Raw genomic sequence first — 14,382 nt, forward strand, 5'->3', positions numbered from 1 at the left:
GCTCGATAAAGAGAACAGCTTATTGCAATCGGAAATGTTCGCAACTTTATGCGTAATAAACCAAAACATACATCAACATTTCTCAAGGAAATAACACTATACAGAATGACTCTCCGCAATACATGCAAACAAGAACACAAGTAACAAATCACCATTAACTTCGGAAATTCTCAGCAAGTCTATTAATGCCCAAAGCCAAAATTTCTTTAAAGTTTGGATTAAAGCCCACGTTGGCCACTAGGAAAAAGAGGAGGCTAAGGCATTAGTCAAGGAAGTAGTTCAAGGAATATGTGCCATGAAAATAATCATTCCCTGGCTAACTTCACACCTAAAACTGAAGCTACGAAATACAACGAATCTTGGCTACAATGGTGGGAACACAGAGATCGAAATATAGAGAAGAGTTTACAACCTCTTCCTTCTGTTCTTATTTCTTTGCAGAAGAGTTTACAACCTCTTCCTCCTCTTCTTTCTTTGCGGAAGAGTTTACAACCTCTTCCCCAAAGTCGACTCCGCTCCGATGATTCATGTTACCAGACAGATTACGACGCTTATCACTGGGCCTACCGCATTTAGATATATTTATATTCAAGGAATTTCTTATTAACAAGATTCATGTACATTGGAGAAAGAGGTCACTCTGAATATTATTTGCCTTCATGCCCATTAACAGAGTCACTTCATCTAAAGCAACCCAACTGAAAGGAGAATTTATTTCCATTCCTAAGATTTGCCATTGAAAATAAGCACTTAAAGTGTAAAATTGCGAAAGTTATTGACTTCTTGGCAGCCGAAGATAAAGAGCTATGCAGCCTAAATTAGCCACGGAAGAAATGCTTCAGCAGTAGCGAAACAAAGCAATTAATTTCAAATACAATGTACTCGCTTGTAACTGGACTAAAAAGCAATAAACGCCGCTAACAATATGAAGCACGACAAAAACACTCATAACCCAGTGTAAGGGGAGAATATCTATTTACTTATAGTAGAAATTTTTGTATGTGTTATGTTATGTACAAGGTCTCCTACCCTTGTACATAACATAACACACCATCGTCTTGTTGGAACCCCATTCCTCTAAATTTGGCCACAAGAAATATATTTTCATCAATCAGCATAGCTCTTAGTTATTATAATTGCATCTCTTGCCTCGTTTTGGAAAAAAGAATGGCCAAGATAAGTAATATTCCTGTCAAATGTTTTAACGATTAAGTGCATAGCACGCAAACAATGGCACTTATGTGGACTATAGTCTTCGTAAAATGCAAGTTGAGATTTCACAAAATAATGTTTATATTCATAAAACGTTTGGATAATAACGAAGAGTTCTTGAAGCGCCTATTTAGCCACGATTGATAACATTTTAAACATGACTGCCATCTCCTTTTAAATTCATATCATTCTTACTGGAATACTCTGTACATATTCGTAAGCAAGCAACTGATGATTGCTGTTATATTTTCATGAGAGTTATTGACTGAGAAAATATATGGAAGCTTATAATGGTACAGAAGTATCAGACATGATACAAGTAAATTTTGGTGTTTCAAATCACTTTGCGAAGCATTCTCTTGCACGTATTTAAAACGCACAACTTAAAAAGCAAAAACAGAGAAAAGTATACTAATAAAATGTTATGAAAGTGCTTAATTACTGAAACATCACGGCTAAAAGATGTCTTACGTTTATTAAGTAGATAATTAAAGCTCAACTTTTGATCACAGTTATTTCATTTCTAATAATAATATTTCTTTTCTAAAACCAATCACTGAGGTTTTCAATATTCTTGCAAGAGGAAGGAATTAAATTTTAAGACTTTTGCTAATAAGAGGAATATAGAAAAAACCTATACATAAATTGTACATCCAGAAGGGCGCTTTTTAACGTTTTGTGGGTTACTTTTGTTTATTAAATATCATGTTCTTCGCACTTAACCCATAAATTTCAGTTCAATAGCAATGTCGCAAAATAATTTTAAAATGAGCTTATCTTTAGAATTTCCGATACACAGTTCGACGAGCTGGAGATAAAAAGGTCCCCCCGAGTGTTGCCATTGCTCGCTTTCAAATCGTTGAATTTGTTACTCAAAAGTTCGTTAATATTTTACAAAATTTGATATACATAATAAAACAAATTCCAAATCTGGGCTTACAGATACCCATATTCGTGTAGAAACGTACGTTATTCAAAATTTGATGGCTCTACGTACCGTCGTTTTATCACAATGCGAGAAACATACATAGATTTAGGCAGATTTATCACTTAATTTCTTTAAATATGATACTGGGTTGTAAAATTTGGTGACAACAGTTTGAAAAACAAGCCGACATTTAAAGTTTTCAACGCAAAATGCTAAAACGAAATTAATAGCCCTTTGGGCTAAAAATCATTAATGTGAAATGAGTAAAAACTCTGAACATGGAAAAATATAAGATTATTATTATTAAAAAGAGGAAGATTAACGGTATTTCTTCCTATTAATCAAAATAACCGTTTTCTACATAATTTATACCTGTTTAAGTAATGTTTACCTTTTTTAGAAATACCTCTTAGCTTTCGTATCTCTTTTGAGAAGTATTAGAAAGATACAGAAACATTATACACATTCTTTCATAGGAATTGCCCAGCGTTTCTACCTCAGTTTTAAACATCTTAACACTAGGGATGATGAACGATTAATCTTTGGCATTCTTATTAGATCCAATTCAGGAAATCACAAAAATCGTTGTAAAAACTCATGGACAGTATAAAACTTAAAAATTCCCCCCCCCCTTCCTATGGCTTATGATTTCGAAACTGACAAAACCACTTTATGGCGGCGGCCGAATGGGAGAGGCAACATCGTGGACGTTCCACATAAAAATCTAATACTTCTATACCATGCATCATGGGAAAAAAAAGGGACGCGTTTTTGATTTTCTTTCCAAATATAGTGATATATGGTCTTCCATGTTTAGTTTACACAGCGAACTTCTCCTCCCTAATAATGTTGCAACAGACATGAAAGGAACGATTTTTTACATCTTTTTTATTGTGTGTCAAAGATAATCCAATCCACATATATTTTTTACTTAAAAGATCTAACCGCAGCGGGAAATCTTTGGACACATTCCAAGTTAGAATGACTTAATACAAGAAAAAATAAATTACTGTCTATTGTGCAGCAAGTTAAATGTTTTCGTACTAGTGACTGTTCAGACGCAGCTTCGTATATCTCTATTATCTTAAATCACAGTTATATTTTTACTTATTATTTGAGCCTAATCTTTTCTGAGATTTCTTACCTCAGAACATGAAAGGTAAGCAAAAATAAGCCTTACTTTGCTGAGCAATTTATTTCCCCTTACAGGCTGCGATTCTTGCTTGTTGGTTTCTGAAGACTCTTTCACTTAACCAGTCACGTTCTTAACGAGCAAAAAATCCTTTTTTTTTTGTTATTTTTATAATGACACAACAATTTCTCTTTCATTAATCGATTAACCCTGCAAAATATCGGAATGGCCAAAAAAGAAGTGCGCAAAAAGCAAGTACGTGGCAATGGAACATAAATCAGGAAGACCTAATCCTAGTCGACTGGCTGTCGTGGGTAAAGGAGGAGACAGAGTGAGAGAGAAAAAATTAGGTTTGCGACAAGGACTATCTTTTCGGTCTTAATGCTGCGGCTTGTCGTCTAGATGTGCCAACATTTTTCCCGCTGGAAGAAAAAAATTACGAGAAGCGACAAGTTACTTACATGTGAGAGCAGTTCTCTCTTCTGCTGATTGTAGAAATATGTTGCGCTCCAGAGCGCATGAACATATTTATCATCCTTTCGGCCAAGATTTTTTTAATTCAATGGCATGGAATAAAGAAGAAATAATGGAAGGTATTGCCAGAAATAAATCACGCGCTTAGTAGTCTATATCCATAAATCCAAACGGGAAGCCCCAGTCTCTTTCGAGTGATTCGATCCATTTATATATCCCATTCTCTCACTTCATTAAAGATAAGTTTCTTTACGTTTCATGGCCTTCTTCAGGATGGAATTTCATATGTAAACAAGATTTAACGCTAATAAAAAAATTTTAAAGGATCAGTTGTCGTTAAAAATGAATTTTAGATCCTAAGAAAAAATTGTTCATAAGAATTTGTTTGAACACATTTTTTGCTAGTCCAAAGGAGCAATTTGCCCAGAAGAACTATTAATTTAGTTTTGGCATTTTGCGTTGGTTCACGATAAATGTCGGTTCGCATTTCAAATTCAGTCTCGAAAAATATTTTTTTCTTTGCTCGCTTTGAAATCGTTGAGTTTGTTAATCAAAAATTCGTTAAAATGTTACGAAATATGAAAATGATAATAAAACATATTCGAAAATCCAATTTTAGGGTTCTAGATGCCCATATTCGGGTAGAAGCATTCAACATTCAAAATTGGATGGCTCTAGGTACATCAAGGCTCTAGGTTTTATCACAATGCGAGAAACATGCATACATTTATGCAGCTTCTTCATTATTTAATTTCATTAAATATAATTTCATTAAATATAATACAGGACTCTAAAAGTGAACCGAAGTTTATGGTGAACCAAAGCAAAATGACAAATCGAAATTAACGGCCCTTCTGGTCAAATTGGCCCTTTGTCCTAATAATCAGTTTAAAAAATAAAATATTCTTTAAAATGAAATCAGTCGATATACTATCCTGAGAATTGTTCAACAAATAAACCGATGCTACCAGTAAGAAGTAAATCGTTATAAATACATATTTGCGAAACTGGCAGTTCCTATAATTCCTACAGTCTTTATTTCTACGTTATCTCCATTTTATGAATTCTATAGAAAGCCTTCAGCCGTGGAATTCAAACCAAGTTAATCTTCGGAAATGAAAGCTTTCACACGACATTTTCATAAATATTCAAGAATTTAACTTCCTTTATCCAGAAAGTTTAGTTACCATACTGAAAAATCAACCAAAGTGTTTCAGAGTTTATGTGGCATGTTAAAGCAAATATTTTCCTAAGTTTCCGGAGCACTTCCGACTAGTTCATCAAAAGAGTGATCGTTCCTGGAAATTTAATGTGTCTGTTTCCACTTAGTGGGAAATGTAACAGCTTCAGCATGATTTATTTTGATTTATGTGCATGTACGTGAATGATTTGCCGCAGTATGTTTCTGTTTTACAGGCTATTTGTTACACACGTTCAGAACTAATTGATTTCAGGATCACAATTGAAAAATAGGGATAAACAAATGCACGAATGAAGTGGTTAATTTCGCTTGTAAGAAGAAATATATTAAGGGAAATGAAAGTAACTGTTACTAGAATTCTAAAAGCGTGATCATAATGAAAATAGCTAATACGCAATTTAAGACATAACTGATTCTTAATTCTTAAATCAAAATTAGTAATTTATTATTAGCGTTTCTCATTCTCGACCATGCATTAAGCAAGTATGTCGAAGCCGATAAAATAATTTTGTAATTGCGTGCTGTTTAATATTAATGCAAACTTTTCCCCTTTCAGTTTCTTCTAAGAATTTATGCATTAATTGTAAATTAAATGTTAATTATTGCGTTAATGCATTAATCACTTCCATTTATGCATTGAAAGATTCTTCAGATAAATAGTAGTTCTGTTCTTTAAAGCAACTTTTAGTCAAAAGATGCGTTCCGTTTAATATGACAACAGAGAAACGTGTTCGCTTTTATTCTTGTTAGGAATATACATTTCTGATCTCTAAAAGCGCAAAAAAGGAACTTTATATAAATTACAATAATGGTGTTCTAATTACACAACCATTGCTTAAACCAAGCAAATTTAAAAGGGAATTAGAAGGCATAGCCATAGTAAACGGAAATGAAGAAATTTGCGAAGGATATACCTTAAGTAATAATTTTTGCAATATTTTGGAGACAACTTTGATGAGCATTTGTATTAAACTACTATTAAAGAAATTCGAAGACATCTATGTAGTCAGTACGCTGCTTAAAGAATGAGACTCGTACGAAACTATTGACGTCAATAGTTTTATTCAGTCTGGCATTAGTAGTCCTCAAACTTACGAATATGTTTTTGTTTCTGAAACTTCATTTAGAACGAAAAATCACGAGGACTTACATTCAGTACATGTAACTTAAATCGTACCATTTAAGGTACTTTGTGTTATAGTATTTCCTAAATGGTACTGGTTAATACGCAAAATTATGACTTGATATTTGATACATTACTACTGTTATGTTTACTTTTCTAGTAGAATAAATTTTAGCTAGGTAAAGGTTTTTACATCGATCTCGTGTTTAATTATACGGTTTTCTAATTTTAACAGTAGATTTGAAAGGTTTTTCTCCCTCTCTTTCGCATGCCTTCGTGGTGTAATTGGAAAGCATGTTTGACTAGCAATCGGAAGATCCGGAGTTCCAGTTTTGGCAAGAGCTATGCACGTTTTTCATATCTCCAGCCCCCAAATAAAATGCCGAATCGCCACTATAGTGCAAAAAATATAATCTAAAAATCTTATTTATTATCTTTTATTATCTGTGTGTATCAAATGCACATACTTTAAACTGTTTACAGTAAACATACTTCACATAAATATTTATGTTTTTTAAAAGGCAAAGAATAGCAAACATATTTGATCAATTTTATTTAATAATGGCTAAACTTAATTTAAATTAAGCGTTTACTCTTTCCTGTTCCTGTAAGCTGATAAATCTTCCAAAATTTTTCCAAGCTTTGATAACAGTTTAATTACGAACTGCGTTGTGTATCTGTGAATGGTACTGTAAACATTATTGCTTTTTGAGCAATCCTGTTTTGTTTATTAGTAAACATCTGCACTGGCACTGCTATAGGGCTTTCTAAATAAGAAGTATATCTCAGTACAATAGTATTAGTCTCATGCACTAAATCTGCAGTATATTCTTTTCGAAGTCTGTAATTCCTTTTATTATTAATTGCAGCAAAATATATAAGGTGAACGAAATCTGCATGAAAAGTGATTTACGTCTAATTTATATATAATCGGTTTTCAATTATTTGAATATCTGTAAATCGGTATTCAGCAATTTGAATTACGCTGTTTACAATTAATTTATCTAATGCTGTTTCGATAATCAAAATATTATTCAGTTTAAAAAAATAAGATTGGTGGAAAACATTCTCCCAGTGAATGGGCTCAGTTTGGAGTATAAAGCATTTTTCTCTTTGACAATTCTACAGCTACTTTCTCTTCCAGCTCTCTCTGAATTTTTTTTTTCGCAGAGAAGAAAATCTATTCTCACCTATATTCAATATTCTAGAGGAATATATTTCATTTTCATTGATGTTTATCTTGTATGATGTCAAAAAATGATCTACATTTTTCTTATCGACTACTTCATGCTTACATAAGTGACAAAAGAATTCTTTATAGATACATGTCCAATAATATGTAGATGACGTTTTATAAAAATACAACAAAAGCCTTTTTTTCTTTTTTTACCTCTACATTTGATACTGACATTACCAATGTTGTATGAAACTCGCTCTAGAATGCTAGAAATCCCAAGCAGTTGTAATTCGGAACACTAAATAAGGTTCGCATTACTGTGCAGTGAATAAAATATTTTTCTCATATCTTGCAACTTTCTTCTCAATAAGTTACTTCTTTCTAGATGTCCTAATTTCTTGAAACGTATTAAAAATTAAACTATATATAAGGAAAAAAAGTCACTTTATTTTTTTGCAGAGTTTTAAGTGGATTATTTTATAAAATTAACATTTGTTCTGAAAAGCGAATGGTTTTTGCCATTCAGTTTATTTAAAATGACTGCTAACACTTTTGTTGAATACTTTTTAACGTATCTTAGACTCATTAACTGATTTTGATCTTTATTATACCATCTTCCTTCGGTATTCTCAATGCAAATTAGCTTTGAGAGTTGTAAAGTATTTCTCCCGCCTTCCTAGCGTGCCTTCGCGGTGTATTGTTTCTGCACGCTGGGCCGGTATATCAGAAGTCCGTGGTTCGATTCCCGGCGAAGGCGATAGCTCATTTTTTATCTTGCCTGCTTCCAAAAAAATACCTAATGTCTCTACAGAGGCGCGCGAACTAAAAAAGTGTTGGATAAGGATTCTCCACACCCAGGATTTGGCGAAAGGGTCCCCTAAAATCCCAGTCATCCTTTAAAAGGGGAGTATATAAGGCATTTCTCCTGCCTTCCTAGCGTGCCTTCATGGTGTAGTGGTTCTGCACTCTGGGCCGGTATTCCAGAGGACCGTGGTTCGATTCCCGGCAAAGGCGTTTGCTAATTTTTCATCTTGCCTGCTTCCAAAAAATCCTAATGTCTATACACATTATTTAAGCTGAGGGATTTGAATCTTGAGGAGAAAGAGCTTCTTTTACTAGCGCCTCAACTAAGTTTTTCTCAAGCTCTATTTAAAAGTGATATACTGGCCTTTTTCTGCTCGCTAGCTGATTGTTTTAAACTTACAGGCAAGTTAAATACTAAGCCAGGTTAGTTTTTAATTTATTGAATGCGTTATCCATTTTTCTTGAATGCGCTATCCGTTTTATTGAATTCGTTAGTCTTAGATTACGTTATCAGCGTTTGAATTGAACTGTGTGTTCTTGCTTAATTTGAATAGCCACGAGTGGTGGTATGTCCGTAGCACAAGTTTTGTCTTTTATGTTCAGTTCAGACTAAATAAAAATTTATCTTAAAACTTTCTTCAGTACTTTGTGACTATTTAAGGCGTAACGATTATTTTCTATCTTGTCAGCAGGATTTAACTTCAGGTTCCAGATCAATATCAACCCTATTTACTTTTATCGGCCCTTTGTGTCAAAAAGGAGAGTTTTTTATTTTGTTAAAGTTTAAATAAAAAAAAAAAAAAAAAAAAAAAAAAAAAAAAAAAAAAAAAACATCATTAGCCCAAAGAGCGTTAGCTCAGAAGGGCTATTAATTTCGTTTTGGCATTTTGCGTTGGTTCACTATAAATGTCGGTTCATTTTCCATATTTTTGCCACCAAATATTAGAGCCCTGTGTAATGTTTAATGAAATTAAATAATGAAGAATTCTACATAAATGTGTGTATGTTTCTCGCATTGTGATAAAACAGCAGTACCTAGAGCTATCAAAATTTGAATAACGTAAGTTTCCACTCGAATATGAGCATCTGGAAGCCCAAATTTGTAATTTGTTTTATTATCTATTTCATATTTTGTAAAACTTTAATGAATTTTTGATTAACAAACTCAATGATTTCAAAGCGAGCAATGAAAACACTGTACGAAAAAAAATATTTTTATCTCCAATGCGCAAGTCTGTGTATCGGAAATTCTAAAGATAGGCTCATTTTAAAATTATTTTGCGGTATTGCTGTTGAACTGAGTTTTATTCTTTAAATGCGAAGAATATGATATTTAATAAATAAAGGTAATACACAAAATGTTTAAAAAAGGCCCCTTTAGGCGTAATGTAAAATCTGAAAGTTTTTTCTTAATTTGTTCTGTTGGCATAACTTTTCAAGCATTTCTACATATACAATAAAAGCTCAGAAAGATACTGACTGGGTAATATCTTTCAAGACTTTCATTGGAATATGAGAGCTGATTAAATACAAAACTATCTTAAAACATACAATATGCGAGTGCGAAAGATGACACACAATTACAAAATGCTTATCAAATGCTGCAAAATAAACTTTTAACGAAGATAATTTGCAGCTTTAAAAAGAGTAAAGAATAATCAAGGAAACTCACTAATTAATAAATTAAAAATTACATTACATTACATTAAAACATTATTACATTCCTTCAGTTAAACAACCACAAAGACGAATAAGGAAAACAACCTGGGAATTAATACCACTGTCAGGAGATCGGTTCAAGTAAACAGAACAGTCTCTCGATCTATTGCTTCAATAAAATTTGGTGAAAATGGGCTATTTGGAAAAGTCCTTATAAGAAGACCACTGCAACGTAAATCAAACTTGATAAAGAGAGTAGCAGTACTGGAAAGTATAAAGATTGCGAAACTGAACGGAAGATGAAAATACTTGTCACAGATTAATTTAAATTTTAATTTAGTACAACTAGGACGCGAAGATCAAGTAAAAGGTACAAACAACGGTATGTAGCGCATGCAATTGAAATATGTAAACAACAATGCCACTGTTTCGGGGAGTTATTTAATGCTAAAAGGTCAGATCCGTGAGGAAATGTTAGAAAACTAGATCAGAAAATGTATTTCCAAATTCTGGGCTTTAATTAGTTGATAAAAATTATTTAATAGAAAAAGGAGAAGGGCAACTCTCATATGATTGAAAAATCTAAACTATCTTGAAACGTATTGCAATTGGTAAAGTGTCAACAAAAAAAAAACGGAAAGTTAAAGTCCGTTAAAAGTTTATTTAACGGGAACATTCCAAGATAAAGTTTAATAAGAGTAGTTGCTTAACTGTCAGAAAGTTGAAAATTGTGATAAAGGAGAAAATGTATTCTATACCAGCATTTATGTACATATATTTATTTATTAGAATTTGTTTTGCCGAGAAATCAATATAAATAATGCTGCTTTTATTCAAATTGAATGAAAAATATTGGTACACTTTTTATTAATTTTTAAACTTATTTGCAAGGCAGGCAAAAAATTCTTTGAAAACAGCATGCATAGTGTTGCATGCTGAGGAAGTTAAACTTCAGTTCCAGTAATAACGGTAAACCATAATTTTTTCAGTTCACATGAAAGTCTATTAGCAACATTTTGTTAATAAACAAACATTTCAAGACATCTAAACCCTTATTTTGGTGATTTATTCCTCTTCAGTAAGTACAAAATTATATTTTTAAATGACACAGTACACTCTTCAGTGCGTTTTAAATTCTTTGATGAAAATTTCTTTCTGCCATACAAATATAAAGAAATTTAAAAAGTCTTTCCTATGCTTGTGTTTAAAATATACTTTATTACTTTTATAACAATATACGCTTGTTCGACCATGTCACTAATTATTTATTAATTAAAGAAAAAAGTAACATCCGCAATTTTTTAAAAATATTTTAGCCAGCGCAAAATAAATAAGAAAAATAAAACTCTTTCCTCATTGCTAATTTATTCAAATTTTTAATTTTAGATGTTGCTTGCAGTATCATATAAAGCAACTGGGAAGGTAAGAAATAGGAATATGAAATAATTTCGGAAAAGCTCCTCTATCTTGCATATACAACGGATTCAATTGCACTTGCATTTGTACTAATCATAATTTTATTTTACAGCTAGACATTTCAAACCATTACTAACATATCTTGAACACTGTTTACAGCATTTGTGCTACACAGAAGGGCATTTACGTAAAACAACCGTACAGAAGAAATATACTCACAATTATAATCCCAAAATGACGTTTCTATGTGGAAGATCTGAGAGAAAATTTGTTAAAAAAATAAACTATTTAACCGTTAATGCTAATTACTTAGCCAATCCGATTGTGATATGATCGTAGCAGAAAAGTAACTCTTAGAGTTCCTAATACAGCTTAGCTAAACAGCAGTTTGCAATGAAAATAAAAGAAGAAGGAAATCTGTTATTTTTAGATGCGATGATCTCGAAGAAAGAAAATGGGAGCTTAGAGTACTCATTTTTCTAGAACGTGACTCACGCGAATCGCTACTTAAGTAGGATTACTTACTACCATCAGTCATAGAAAATTAGCTTCTAAGATCTCTGATTTCTGGAGTTCAGAAGTTTACGAAACTAGCGAACGAAAGCAAATTCTGCTGTCATTGCTAATGGTTACGGTGAAGTTTTTATTAGAATAACTGTGCACGAAGGAATGGATGGAAAGAATGAAGTAACGATATATTTACCTTATATCCAAACTTTTCGGGTAAACAACGTCATGAATATCATTGTAAGGTTTAACCTACGTTTTTAACAGTTAATCTTTAGTTAAAGCTATTTTCCTGTCCCTCCTAATTTCAGCTTACAATTTCCTACCAGAATGTGTTTTTAGAATCGCGTTTAATGCAAATGGGTAAGAGTGGTATTTTAGTGGAAGTTCCACCGACTTCGTTAAAGAGCCAGAAATTCTGACTAGCGCGCGTTCGCCTTTTCGCTAGACTCTCTCTAAGCTATTAATTACTACGTTCGGCCGTATTTCAGGCCCATGATAGCTTCGCCAGCTTAGTTGATATTTAGGGGCCAACTACTTATAAATCTTGATGTTTCTGATATAAAGCGATTATTCGCTTAAGTGTTCAGGAGGTTCCTACACACTTAGCTGTTAGATGAAAGGTTGGTACCCTAAAACATATTTATTTCATCCAAAAATTAAATAATACTGCGAGTGAATTACGTATAAGGCAACAAAGAAACACAGTAGAACTTTGAGAAATATCAGATATTTTGTGAATTTGAATGATACTTATTGGATACAAGCGCAGATTTTTGTATCCTTTCCATCTTCAAGACATTTCCTATGTCTTACAATTTCACCTCTTATGGCTGAAGTATTTAAATATGATACTTGAGAACAAGTAAAATGTCTGCTAATTTGCATAAGCATAATTGCGAAGTATTTGCAAAATTTATTTTCTAACTAGCGAAAGTACCATTTAAGTTAGATTGAGAGTAATGTGTTATTTGACTCATGACATCATTTAAAAATTTGTGTAATAGCATATTACACGTCATAATGAATATGATGCGTCATTGTAATGCATAAAAATGCAAAAGAAACAAAGCACTATTTAATACATATATCACAACAGACTACGTAATCATAGAAATCATATGGTATATATACCCATATGCCATATGGAATACTCATTTGGGTCAGCAAAAATAAAAAAAAAAATACATCATTATATTGAGTGACATGGGACCAACATAAACATTTCGATAGAAAAATAAACCAAATCTCTCGCATTATATCAGCAACGATGGCAAGCAGCCATTGTTGCTGATATATCACTGTTGCCATTGTTGTTGATATCAGCACTGTTGCCACTTGGAAAAATGAAGGCGAACAATTAACGTTTTAAATTTTTTAATTAATACCTCTGATTTTAGCTATTTTTTTCTGGAAAAAATTCGCAAAATAATAACAATTTGTGAAATAAATTTCAAAGTAAGTGGAAAAAGTGAACGTTGACTATTTTGAGGACCCAGAAAAGAACTGTAGAAAGTTTGGGAAATATAGCTACAATAGTGACTGAATTATTAGCGAACAAACAAACACACAGCCTTTCTTCTTTATATAGAGAGATTATAGAAAATACTACGAAAGTGTTTCTGCATGAAGTTTATTTATTTTGATAAAATTTATGAATGGAATTTTACAATAGTCAAACAATTAAGCTTTACTACTGAGATTTTTTTTCTTCTTTCATTTCGTAAAATCATTGCATTCCTGATGCATCAGCGTCATTTTTTATATATAATTTTCATCTCGCGAGTAATACAAATATTATTACTTCCCATTACAATATATTTTAACGAATCTAAATGCAATTGTAGAAGTCATGAATAACAAAAAGTAAATTTCAAATGTTCTTTTACTACGAAATGTATGTGGAAGCGGAATGAAGGTTTATTTTGAAACGTGCCCTCTGGGCAATTCACATTTCCCCAACACATTTCGCCGCAGATTCACATTTCCCCGCGGGCAATAAAAAGCCCTTTTTTCTCCCTCTATCGCACACGTGTGCCCGCAGAACCACCCAGTTCTCGACTGCTAGGGGCAGAAATTCCATCCACATGCTAAGCAGTCCCAATTTTCTCACTTTTCCTTTGGCTGTGTTGCGGGGAAAAGTGCGAAAGTAAAAACGATGATTCGAAGGCAGACTAGGAAATCAATAAAAACATTTCCTAGCACCTAAAATGTATTCTTCGATTCTATGAAGGCAAGGAGTCGCGTAATTCAGAAAGTACACACTGGAAATTTCCTCACCTGGAAAGAAAATGGGATTTTCGGGCTAGAATGGCCCCCAACTTTGTGAGCAAGAGTGAAAAACACGTGAATTAAAGAATATCAGAAGATTTCTGAGTTGAGAATAAGATTTCAAAAACTCAGAACATCTTAATACGGGGAAATATAGGAACTAAAAAATGTTAACACTTAACTTTGAACCTGAAACTTAGTATCAGGTTTCGATAGTTTTTGCATGATATATTCTGATAATTCAAACTAGAAAAAATATGTAAATCAATATTTATATATTGTTTTATTTACACATCTATATTATAATATATCTATATTTCCTAAAATAGTGCAGGATTTTTAGTCTAAAATGGCAATTCGCACAGAAGGACTATTGATTTCGTTTTGGCATTTTACGTAGATTCACTATAAGCGTTGTTTCACTTTTCAACAATTAAAATTTCAATAATGTAATCTTTCATAGAATATAGGTGTGGAA

Source organism: Stegodyphus dumicola, chromosome 1 (genome assembly GCF_044657685.1).
Source record: "Stegodyphus dumicola isolate Sdum_Otavi_A_Nest chromosome 1, ASM4465768v1".
In the NCBI taxonomy this organism is placed as follows: domain Eukaryota; kingdom Metazoa; phylum Arthropoda; class Arachnida; order Araneae; family Eresidae; genus Stegodyphus; species Stegodyphus dumicola.